This window comes from Giraffa tippelskirchi, chromosome 14, assembly GCF_054371585.1.
Source record: "Giraffa tippelskirchi isolate mGirTip1 chromosome 14, T2T-mGirTip1v1.2.pri, whole genome shotgun sequence".
Taxonomy (NCBI): Eukaryota; Metazoa; Chordata; class Mammalia; order Artiodactyla; family Giraffidae; genus Giraffa; species Giraffa tippelskirchi.
This window is the reverse complement of record NC_137288.1, coordinates 24,640,695-24,649,977: the sequence shown is the minus strand read 5'-3', so window position 1 is coordinate 24,649,977 and position 9,283 is coordinate 24,640,695. Positions and strand designations below refer to the sequence as shown.

Genomic DNA, 9,283 nt, shown 5'->3' with positions numbered 1-9,283 from the left:
TAAAAGTGAAGACAGAAAAAGGAAAACAAAATCAATGCTTCTAATTATTTCATAGAAAATATATTTCCATGTGGATAATATCACTGAGCTTACTTGCTATTTTATTAATCCACAAAATGTTCATAATATTATAGACATTTATTAAGTGTACTTCTGATAATTTGAGTATTAACATGATAAAATCTAATATAAATTCTATATAGCACATAATATTAATATGTATATTATTTTATATCTTTACTGTGATTAACTTTCAATTTTTACCTTAAAAGCATGTTAATATTTATACGTGGAAGAATTTTTGCATCAAAAATCAGAATCTGTTAGCTATATCTGAATATTTTAAGAATAAATAGAATGCTCTAAATCAATAGGTAGCAATGGAAGCAGTATGTTTATAAGCAAGAAAAAAATCCAATTTTTTGAAACAGTATGTTTAACCATATTTATTGTTCATGTTCATGCCCCTTGAATTACTCTTTAAAGGGTAGAGCATATATTTTTACTCTAGTCTTTTGATCATTTCTCACCAAATGACTCAAAATCTTCTTATATATTTTTGAACCAGGGTAGAGGAAGAATTATGTGATAAAGCAATTAAGCAATGAAAACTAGCTATGTAAGAATGAAATTCATGACTTTCTCCTCAAAAACTGGCTTTTCCTTACATTCCTCACTGTCTCTCAAGGAAATCATCACCAGTGACTACAGAAAATATTTTACCTATTGGATCAAGAAAGCTAACAATTTACACCACAGTCTGCATTCAATTTTATTCAATCCTCACAATTTCCAAGTAAGATTGTATTATAATCTTTACAATGCTCATAAGGAAACAGGCTCAGAAAATTCCACTAATTAGCCTAAAGTCAACAGAGTCATCCTTCAATTTGAAAGAAGGTATGTGAACAAAAACTCTAAAGATCTCTCCACCACTGTATCCACTTACTTTATACTAGTTCTTCCAATTTATGTCAGGTTTAGTCAGAGCATATAAAATTCACAGGCCTTGTATTTAAATTTTTTAAAAAATGACACCACAGTCAAGAGGAATGTTTTCTTAAAGTCAAAGCAAAATTCTTTCAAGGTAGAGACATTTCTATTTTCATTTTTATTTTTCTGGATCCAATGCTGGGATTACCATCACTCATTCCCCAAAATGTATCCTTTTGTTTCCAATATTATATGGATTGGGCACTAAAGTCTCTTTCTAATGAGAAGGATTCCATGGTATCTGTATGGTTTTGTTGACAATATGTTATGTCCTTAGTGCAGACAGAAAGTTCTAGGGTGTGGTGAGGATGGGGTTACTTAAAAGCTGGACTTTCTTTACCTATTATCAGTCTATATTATATAGTCATCAAGAATATTAAACATTTAATACAATTTCTTGTATTAAATCAATACTGGTATTGCCTTCAAATTTGAAAAAGTATAATTGAGTAATTGGAATGGCATGAAAAATTTAACCTAGTTGAGTTGAGTTCAGTTCAGTTCAGTCGCTCAGTCATGTCCGACCCTTTGCGACCCCATGAATCGCAGCATGCCAGTCCTCCCTGTCCATCACCAACTCCCTGAGTCCACCCAAACCCATGACCATCGAGTCGGTGATGCCATCCAACCATCTCATCCTCTGTCGTCCCCTTCTCTTCCTGCCCCCAATCCTTCCCAGCATTAGGGTCTTTTCCAATGAGTCAACTCTTCATATGAGGTGGCCAAAGTATTGGAGTTTCAGCTTCAACATCAGTCCTTCTAGTTGAGTATATAACCAAAAAGAGGATGAAAGCATAGTTCTGCTTGGAATGACAGAGTCCATGGTCTTCAGCTATGCTTGTACCTACCACTTCTGAGATCATTCATCTGAAATGCCATTTCTACCCTGACTGGAAGGAAAATATAACCTCACATATCAGGAAGAGCTGTGGGATTTTGAGACAAGTACCTTTACCCCTTTCATTTCACCATCATCAAATGCTAGTGAGAAGCTTCATTTCCATTTCCCCTTCTATATTGAGGGGCCATGGGTGTTGGCAATGAAATAAACACTATGAAAATCATCTGCTTTCTTTCTTTATGTCAAATAAAACAGAACCTGAGAAAGCACAGCCACCAGGTCACATGGCTGATGGTCAAGTGACAGTCCTCAGTATCATTAACAAACTCCGTCTGGCAAAACTTTGTTCCACACCTTTAAGTAATATAGATATTTAGCAATAATATAAAATCTACCTTTATTTGTAGAACTCTGAAAGAACTAGCTAAACAACCTAAAGATGATGGAAAGATTATATCATCAAAAAAATAATAATTTCCATATTTTTGACTATAATGCCTAGGCTGCCAAATCCAATGAGCATGTTCACTTCAGCACCCATGTCAAGCCTGGGGGGAAAATATGTGTCTTTCAGTTGGATGCAAATATAGGGTAGCTTATTTTGGGCAGGAAAAAGCATTCACCAGAATAATTTATGATCACTATAAAACTATAATATCCTAGTCGATTTACAAGAAAGAATGGCTTAAACTTAATGAACTTAATAAATGAACTTAATTATTGAGGGTTTTATTGTCAAGAAGTTAAATGTGCAGATTTTAATGTTAAATGCATTAATTGTAAATAATTGTAAATAGACAAATATTTGTCTTTTTTCAAACTTTTTTGGTACAATATTTATTTATTTCCTCTCCTTTATCCCATTAAAAGAAAATTACCTCTCAGCAGTTATCAAGGATACTAACGGTTAGGTGAGATGGAGTCAAGACTTAGAAAAAGGTTAGAGCATCAAGGAACTTCAGACAAAATTTTCGTTCTTTCATTTAACTGGTGAATTAACTGAGATCCATAGGAACTAAATTCCTTTTTGAGTTCAAACAGTTGGATTCCTGAGTGTCTTCTATTATTTCATTACAAAACAAGTGGGAAAAACATAGAAGCAAGAAATAAAATAGAAAAACTATAAATAAAACAAAATAAAAATAAGAATGTGGCTCTATTCTGATCTTCTCTATGGAAATTATATCACTAATCTCAATTATTGTCTCTTCCCTTACTATGTATTTCTAAAACAGTTCATTTAGATTTCACTTAATAATTACACATTATTTCAATAACTCTGGCATTGTGATTCTTTTCCTCATAAGTTCACATAGCAAATATTCATTGAGTACATGATATATGTGCTGTGCTGGGAAAATTGTATCTAACTTAAAGAAAGGACTTAATATATATATGAACCATATATATTAAAATATATTAGTAACAGTGAAAACGATAAGTATACACAATAACATGCGTGCAAAATATGCTATGAAAATGCTGATTTTAGTAAAGTTCATAAATATCTGAATGCCTCCTCTCTTTAGGCATTGTGCTTTTAAGTAGCGATAACACAAATAAATAAAGGATACTGAAATAAATACATACATAAATAAAGTAAAGTGGAAAAGTTGCCTTAAAACTCAACATTAAAAAAACAAAGATCATGGCATCCAGTCCAGTCACTTCATAATACACAGTAGGGGAAAAATGAAAACAGTTTCCGTGGTAGCTCAGTTGGTAAAGAATCTGCCTGTAATGCAGGAGACCTGGGTTCGATCCCTGGGTTGGGAAGATCCCCTGGAGAAGGGAATGGCAACCCGCTCCAGTATTCTTGCATGGAGAATCCCATGGGCAGAGGAGCCTGGCGGGCTACAGTCCACGGGGTCACAAGAGTCGGAGACGACTGAGCCACTAAACCACCAACACCGTGGTGTTTCCAGTGGTCATGTATGGATGTGAGAGTCAGACCATAAAGAAAGCTGAGTACCGAAGAATTGATGCTTTTGAACTGTGGTGTTGGAGAAGACTCCTGAGAGTCCCTTGAACTGCAAGGAGATCCAACCAGTCCATCCTAAAGAAAATCAGTCCTGGGTGTTCATTGGAAGGACTGATGCTGAAGCTGAAACTCCAATACTTTGGCCATCTGTTGGGAAGAACTGACTCATTTGAAAAGACCCTGATGCTGGGAAAGATTGAGGGCAGGAGGAGAAGGGGACGACAGAGGATGAAATGGCTGGATGGCATCACCAACTCGATGGACATGAATTTTAGCAAACTCTGGGAGATAGTGAAGGACAGGGAAGGCTGTCATTCTGCAGTCCATGGGGTCACAAAGAGTCTGACATGACTTAGCAACTGAACAACAGCGACAAATAAATAAATAAATGGGACACGATTCACAACATGTAGCAGAGAAACAGACATGCCTACAAAACATACCAGGCCAATATTATGAGTGAATTTAGAGTATCAGGAAAAGAGTCACTTCCAGATGCATTTTTGTACAGTGCCCCAAAGGAATAATACTAGATTTGAATTTTCAAAGATGAGTAGAAGTTGGCTGATTTAAAAAAAAAAAATGGAAAAAAATACTCTTCAGCTAGAGCCATACCAGTGAACAAAGATAGAAAGGTGTGAGTTGGTCTAGTGCTGTCAGGAAACTATGGAGCACTTTTGTACCTTCAGAACATGAAGTGCAAAAAGAGAGGAGACTGAATATGAGGTGGAGATGAAGTCTTGGACGTCATGGCAGTGCCTGTTAAGAAGCCTAAGTAATTTTAGACTTTAATCTTAAGGGAGTAAAGTGATGCTGATATTTTTAATGTAGAGGATGCATTTCTTTAGAAGGTGGATTGATGTGGGGTTATGGCTAACAGAGGATTTCCCTTGGGGCACAGTGGTAAAGAATCCATCTGCCAATGCAAGAGACATGGGTTTGACCCCTGGGTCATGAAAATCCCCTGGAGAAGGAAATTGAACCCGCACCAGTATTCTTGCCTGGGAAGTACCATGGAAAGAGGAGCCTGGTGGGGTACAGCCCATGGGGTCATAAAGAATGGAACATGACTTAGCAACTAAACAACAACAACATTGCAAAGAGAAAACTGAGAGATTAAATCAGTAAGAATAATATGCCTGAAGGAGACATGTTTAAGAAAATGATGAATTCTAGAAAATACTTGGGACAGATCATAAGCAGTTAATGTTTTATTGGATGTAGTGGTTAAGAGATAGTGAATTACCAAACTGATAAAACAAATATTTTGAAGTGAAAAATTAAGTAAATCATTGTTTTTTGCATTATGTATAGTAATATTGACCAGTGTGTTCTCTTGGCAGAACTCTATTAGCCTTTGCCCTGCTTCATACTGTACTCCAAGGCCAAATTTGCCTGTTACGCCAGGTGTTTCTTGACTTCCTACTTTGGCATTCCAGTCGCCTATAATGAAAAGGACATCTTCTTCGGATGTTAGTTCTAGAAGGTCTTGTAGGTCTTCATAGAATTGTTCAACATCAGCTTCTTCAGCGTTTCTGGTCTGGGCATAGACTTGAATTACCGTGGTATTGAATGGTTTGCCTTGGAAACGAACAGAGATCATTCTGTCACTTTTGAGATTGCATCCAAGTACTGCATTTCGGACTCTTTTGTTGACCGTGATGGCTACTCCATTTCTTGTAAGAGATTCCTGCCCACAGTAGTAGATATAATGGTCATCTGACTTAAATTCACCCATTCCAGTTCATCCTAGTTCACTGATTCCTAGAATGTCGATGTTAGCTCTTGTCATCTCCTGTTTGACCACTTCCAATTTTCCCTGATTCATGCACCTAACATTCCAGGTTCCTATGAAATATTGTTCTTTACAGCATCGAATCTTGCTTCTATCATCAGTCCCATTAGACTGGTTCCAAATTGGAAAAGGAGTACGTCAAGGCTGTATATTGTCACCCTCCTTATTTAACTTATATGCAGAGTACATCATGAGAAACGCTGGGCTGGAGGAAGCACAAGCTGGAATCAAGATTGCTGGGAGAAATATCAATAACCTCAGATATGCAGATGACACCACCCTTATGGCAGAAAGTGAAGAAGAACTAAAGAGCCTCTTGATGAAAGTGAAAGAGGAGAGTGAAAAAGTTGGCTTAAAGCTCAACGTTCAGAAAACTAAGATCATGGAATCCGGTCCCATCACTTCATGGCAGATAGATGGGGAAACAGTGGCTGATTTTATTTTTCTGGGCTCCAAAATCACTGCAGATGGTGGCTTCAGCCATGAAATTAAAAGACGCTTACTCCTTGGAAGGAAAGTTATGACCAACTTAGACAGTATATTAAAAAGCAGAAACATTACTTTGCCAAAAAAGGTCCTAGTCAAGGCTATGGTTTTTCCAGTGGCCATGTATGGATGTGAGAGTTGGACATAAAGAAAGCTGAGCTCCGAAGAATTGATGCTTTTGAACTGTGGTGCTTCGGAAGACTATTGGGAGTCCCTTGGACTGCAAGGAGATCCAACTAGTCCATCCTAAAGAAGATCAGTCCTGGGTGTTCATTGGAAGGACTGATGTTGAAGCTGAAACTCTAATACTTTGGCCACCTGTTGTGAAGAGCTGACTCATTGGAAAAGACCTTGATGCTGGGAAAGATTGAGAGCAGGAGGAGAAGGGGACAACAGAGGATGAAATGGCTGGATGGAATCACCAACTCGATGGACATGGGTTTGGGTGGACTCAGGGAGTTGGTTATGGACAGGGAGGCCTGGCGTGCTGTGGTTCATGGGGTTGCAAAGAGTCGGACACGACTGAGCAACTGAACTGAACTGATAGTGATATTGGTACCATAAAACATTTATTTTGCTAATCTCTAATGTATAACTATTAATAAAAAACGGACAGATATTTTTTGGAAACCATGTAAAATATCAGAATATAGATCTACTTCATAGGTATTTTAAAGGGTATTTTATTAGCTTTTATTCACTGAGAAAAGCTAAGGTGAGCCAGAAAAGACAGAGAATTTCTCAGTACTGAGATATAGCTCTTCCATTATAAGCTACTCAATTTATCCTGATTTTGATTGATCTTATCCACAAAGGAGACAGAAAATCCTTTAGAGTAAAAAGAGTTTGAGTGTGTTTATGATCAGAGACTACTCAAATTAATCAAGTTGTCAACCACCCAGAACCATTATACTGATCAAGATGTTGAAGATACCCAGTAGAGAAATAGAAGATGTATCTTTTTTCTACCATCAATATTAGAGAGTTGTAATGACTACATTATAGGTTCACTGTAGTGGATCCTTCTTACGCTCTGTTTGTAGAATATCTAGATACTTATGACAAAGAAAGGTCAGATTTTAGCCCAAGAAATTAGGATGATTTTCATACATTAAAAAATTATTTTAATCAGAGTCTTGAGTTTTGAAAATATCTGGAAAATTGCACCGTGTCAAAAAAGTGATCATTTGGCTTAAGCAGTTAAGTGTAAAACAAACCCAGAGAAACATGGATATAGAATTTCATACTGAAGGGAGATATGGTTAGGATCCAGAATTCAAGAATCTGTACCGACACTGCTAATTATAATTGTGGAACCTCAAATTCATCATTTCCTTTCTAAGACCTTCAGTATCATATTTCAAAACTGAGAATTTTTGTTTAATTAAAGAGGTGAAATAGGCCCTGTTGACGACCAAAGAAAGTGAAAATAAACCTCATTGACTATCAGGCCCTGATATTCCCAACAGAACATAAGCAAAGCTCAGAAGACGATATAGACAAGGCTATTCTGATTCCCCCAAAAATGATAAATATGACCCTTTTCTGAAAACAACTCTAGCTCTACTTTAATCCCCTTGCTGTCTAGATAAGCACTAAGATAAACCATCATAAATGTTTCCCCTTCTTGCATTGTCCAACATAGGACTGGCTCTTGCCTCCCTGTTGCCTTCCTGGAATCACCCAGCACAAACCCAAAACCCTTTATGTGACACTATCAAGGCTCTTCTAAGAGTACCTTCTCCCATGTTGTGCTGTGCTGTGCTTAGTCACTAAGTTGTGTCCAACTCTTTTCAACCCCATGGACTGTAGCCTGCCAAGTGCCTCTGTCCATGGGGATTCTCCAGGCAAGAAAACTGGAGTGGGTTGCCATGCCCTCCCCCAAGGGATCTTCCCAACCCAGGGATGAAACTCAGGTCTTCTGCATTGTAGATGGATGTTTTACTGTGTGAGCTACCAAAGAAGCCTAAGAATACTGGAGTGGGTAGCCTATCCCTTCTCCAGGGAATCTTCCTGACCCAGGGTCTCCTGTATTGCAGGCAGATTCTTTCCCGGCTGAGCTATCAGGAAGCCCTCTCCAATGCTACAGCATGTTAAATAAACCTGACTTTACTTGACTATGAAAACAGCACATAGAAAATTTATACCACATTGGGTCTTGTAGAAAGATCACTTCCAAGTGGGCAACCAGAGAAAGCTTCATAGGATTGCAGTTATCTAAAACTGACATAAATGAAAGAATGTCAATGTATAAATGAAAAGCTGGAAACAGAAGCTGATTCCAGGTTGAGGACATACATAATCAAAGGCCCAAAGATGAAAAAACCCAGTTGTCAGTTTTAGCCAGTATGTATCATTTATATTTCTGGGCACAAAATAAATCCATATCGCCATCATTTTCTCAAATATCAATTACACACTGGAACAGATACCTATTGTTAAGAAACAGTCACGTGTCTTTTTCTTGAAACCTCTCAACCCATAATTGTCCCAGAAATGGCTTATCCAGTCTGACAGAATTATTATTTTTCTTTTCCTTTCTTTTATTTCTTCTTGTACCCAAAGCCAAGGATAATTATTTCCAGAGCATTCCAATTTGTTCATTTACCAACATCATGCTGTCACTCTGTTATTGCACCTGGAGAAAGATACAAGATGAGGGTCTTATTTCTAGACTCCTGTACAGGCACTGTCCTTCTCAGAAATAAATTACTATGCTTTGGCTAAAGGTGCTTCCCTCTTTGCTTTTCAAATTTTAAAGTTTACACCATTATTGTCAGCACTATTCTCCAAAGAACAACTGTAATGTCGAACCTAGCAGTTAATGATTAGAACAATATGGTCACAGACTCAGGGTCTGATGCACATTCCTGAGCTGTTTTACAGATACTATAACTGCCACTGGGGTGGGGGTTGCGGAGGTGGGAAGCTAACTGCAAGATGACCAGATAACCAGACTGCAGCCATGACATGAATTGCTCCAACTTGAGCAGTACTGAATCTATGGCAACTGCAATTCCAAGAACTGGCCTCAAGAGAATGAGATTAACATGCATGCTAAGTTGCTTCAGTCGCCTCTGACTCTTTTCAACCCTACGGACTGTAGCCCACCAGACTCCTCTGTCCATGGGATTCTTCAGGCAAGAATACTGGAGTGGGTTGCCATTTCCTCCTCCAGGGGATTTTC

General features: G+C 37.7%; 1 long non-coding RNA gene across 1 annotated transcript in view; it reads left to right on the top strand.

The window, feature by feature from the left end:
* The first annotated feature begins 681 nt into the window (after window positions 1-681).
* The window catches only part of LOC145534235 (uncharacterized), a 191,961-nt gene continuing 183,359 nt past the window's right edge, over window positions 682-9,283 (top strand). The window contains exon 1 of the long non-coding RNA XR_014074368.1: window positions 682-900. This is a non-coding gene — a long non-coding RNA (uncharacterized LOC145534235). The remainder of the gene's footprint in view (window positions 901-9,283) is intronic.